Consider the following 3,685-nt stretch of genomic DNA (forward strand, 5'->3'; position numbering starts at 1 on the left):
TTGTCTTTGTTAAGAACGAATGAATGAATTAAACTGAATTACAAATTTGCATAAAATTTGTATTGTATTGATGGTAAAAGAAGTGTGAAACTTGGATTACAGCGTGTCTTGATCACATTAGTTGCAAGTTTTTTCATTTTTTCTTGCAAGAAATCATAAATCTTCAATACTAGTTTCTGATATTTAAGACTATAAATGAAAAGTTACAATCTGTTTTAATTATTCTTACAGGCAATAAAAATTACATCAATTTTCATTATGATAAATTATGATTTGCAATCCAATTATCTATTTCTTTAAAAAATTAAAAAAAATAATCAAAATTATAAAAGGATTAACTTTATAAATTTTATATAATTAATATAATTAATATGATATATAATCAATTCTTTTGTAACATTTTCTAATAATCCAGCTTCTTCAAACAATCTTTGATATAGAAAAATCTGCAATTTAATTATATTTTTACAAGTGATCAAAGTTACAGAGGCATTAACTCTCGGAATAATGATATATAATGAAATACGTAGCAAGAGGAAGAGAAGGATTTCGAAGCGGGCAGCGGTCGATTATTAAATTTCTGTGCCGGCAGGATCTAACGCGGGACGTTCCTTCCCAGGCCCCCGATGGTGGCCAAAATTCCTCTTTTTTTCATCCAGCTCGGCGACGAAGCCGTATTAGGAAACCTGCAGTCATTGTGCGCGCCAACCTCGACGACGACGCCGACGACGACGCCTTCCCTCTTTCAACAATTCAACGCGTCAAATTTTCTTATCTCTCTTCTTCCTTTCTGAACTAAACGTGGTGGAATTCGCGCGAGGAGGATGAGAATTAAATCATATCGTAAAAAGAGTTCAAGATTTTAAAAATCGAGGATATAATAGCATTTGTTCTGAAAAAAAAAGTACGAAAAAAATAGTTAATTGATAATTTCTAATACATTGAACGAAAGATATTCAAAGAGTTTGAATACTTGATTCAAAGTACAATAACGGGCATAACATATAAAATATTAAAAATTGATTGTAAAGATGTAAAAAATTCTAAGTAATTAAGTGGTAACATAATGTTACACTTAAAAAAATATTTGACAATAATTAAGAAAAACTTCAAAATTACCATTCTTCGTTGATTTCCCTCATCTTCTCCATCTCTCTTTCTTTTTACGTCAAATTTCTCTCGAATCCTTCATCCATAATTTCTCAACTTCGAAACAGCACCCTCTCTGAAAGAGGAGAATACATAGTAAGGTGCACGGTTTGAGTGGCGAAGCGCGCAGCCACGTCCACATCAACCGACGACAAAAAGTGTTCAAGGTGAGCCAGAGAGACGTATGAATGGGCGTATGCATGAATGGCTGGCTGTACGCATCGACGAGCTGAGACCAGCCAGTGCGTGCACACGCATCCTTATTCCCTTTGTGCGTGTAGGCACACGAATGCGTACTTACCTGGCCTTCCAAGCCGCGTGGTGGTGTATCGTGTGTGATGCACATGGATCCTTGGCCGGTGCATCAATGAAACATATCGGGAAAGGTTTAATTAAATTTCTTTCGGGGATTACTTTTGACAATTGTCATGCACGCGTGTTATAATCATTGTAAAACGTGTTAAAACCTCGTTTTGCGATACAAGTGGATCCGTAATTGGTACTTTGTTGCACGAGTTTTTCATACGTCAACGTGATGTTTGGAAGAAATAAGATTTTTCGACAGTCATTGCACAAGTATATAACCTACAACGTTAATTTCTTTCTCGTTGTCACGTATCGGAAGACAAATGAAAAGTTGTTCTTCGATGTTCCATTATTTTTTTTCAGATCGTAGCTCGAGTTGCGTGTGAATCTTATTCTTCAAGAGTAATTTATTAGTCGAATGAATTGCAGCAAAAAATCGTAATCGTACATCGATTTGATATATCTATCAAAAAATCAACAAGAAGAATAACGTTATAAGTAACAATTACTTTTTATTATTACAGACTATAAGAATTGATCTCTTTACAATTGGCAATACGTACAAAATGGTTTAACGTGTCGCTGCACAGGATAATAACGATTACAGATTATAGGACGGTTCCTGTTGCACATTTCCTCGTTCCACCGTTAATCGTCGCCATTTTGAGCGCAATTTCTCCTCCAACAATGGAGACTCGTCGGCGCGTGCGCGTCTCTAAAACCTGAACCATTTACAAAACTCTCGAATAAAGGACGATTCGAAAGTGAAAAATCGAAGGAGAGCGCCACAAGCCTCAGGTACGGATCGTTTCCCAATTCCAACATTCCTTAAATTCATCGAACGTCATCTAGCTATCGCCACGCAATTTCAATTTTATTCTCGCCAACAGTCCACACATTTCTCTCCATTCATTGCATTCCGATGTACGCCACGCGCCGACACAAATTGTGTAGAATTATATACATACATAAATAAATCGCTGTGCGTATAATAATAATAATAAAAAAGAAAAAAAAACACGGATTTTGATTTAACAAAGAGTATAAATAAGACTAGATTTCGTTAGGCGTTATTAAATAAGATTACGATTAAAAAATAATCATGATAATCGTATAATTATACGGGACTTTCCCGTTTCTATTTATTCCTTTTTCTTCTTTTTTCTCTTTCTCTCTCTTTCTCTCTTTTTCCTCTCTCAAAGAAGAATCTTTCGATTCTTTTTTCGTTCTCATTCTCTGTTCTCATCTAGGTGCACACGAAATGCATTGCAAAATCGAAAGCCGACGAAAGTCTCGCTTCGTCCCGTGCAGGCCGCCTAGAAAGCTGAATTTATCGCGTCACGCCTCTTGTTTCTTAACACATGAAGATTACCTTACTCGCATCCGCTTCTAATCGGCGAAACCACGCTCTTTGGTTAACTACGACAAACACGTCCTTTCAGCGCTATTTACATTCCAGTCTCCCATCTTTGGCACGGAGCTACGATCGAATTTACATTATTATTATAACCGTGACGATACACGAACGCCATCTGTTCTTCGTATCTTCGCTCGCGGTAGCATTTACGATTCTCTTTCCCGCTCTCTCATCCGATATACGTTCCTTTCTTTTCTTTCATTCTTCTAGTGAAACGATCGATCAATCGCGCATTGTTATAAGGTTATGTTAATAGTTGTACGTTCGTTCGTTTGATTCACGAAATAATACGTATTTATTTATAAGTCGTGCGATGATGATATTTTTATTAGATGTTAATGAAATGGAAGTGATAGATTGTTGGTATAAATCCATTAATGAAAACTGGTGATTTGCATAACTTTTCTCGTTCGAAACAACTTTGACTCGTAAACGATCGAAATTTTACTTTGTTCGATTGAAATTTAATCGACTTGATGTAAACGTGGTTTGATCATAGGGGCTGTTTACAAGCATTTCTAATATAAAATTAAATTCGTTAAATCTCGAAAATTCGATAAATGAATTTCAATCGATGTATTTTTATATTTTTTTCTAGATAGTTTTTGAATTGAATATTTTTAAAAACATTAAAACGAATGATCAGTGTTTTTGTGTGTGTTTTTTATGAGATGAACTACTACATATCACAGACTTATATATCACTTATTTATGTAAGTAAACGTCAATTAACATCATATGTTTTTTAGTTCATTGTGAATTATAATTGTCGATATTATGATTTTTCTTCACATTTTTTTTTTTTTTTTTAAT

The 3,685-nt window shown here is 34.7% G+C and overlaps 1 long non-coding RNA gene across 1 annotated transcript; it reads right to left on the minus strand.

Moving 5' to 3' along the window:
- Positions 1-656: 656 nt before the first annotated feature.
- LOC116184904 lies at positions 657-1,881 on the minus strand. The gene is made up of 3 exons (XR_004149562.1): positions 1,451-1,881; positions 1,120-1,225; positions 657-892 (listed from the first exon to the last, which is right to left on the minus strand). It is a non-coding gene; the product is annotated as an uncharacterized LOC116184904 (long non-coding RNA).
- Between the last annotated feature and the right edge of the window lie 1,804 nt (positions 1,882-3,685).

This window comes from Apis dorsata, unplaced genomic scaffold (assembly GCF_000469605.1).
Source record: "Apis dorsata unplaced genomic scaffold, Apis dorsata 1.3 scaffold_74, whole genome shotgun sequence".
Classification (NCBI taxonomy): domain Eukaryota; kingdom Metazoa; phylum Arthropoda; class Insecta; order Hymenoptera; family Apidae; genus Apis; species Apis dorsata.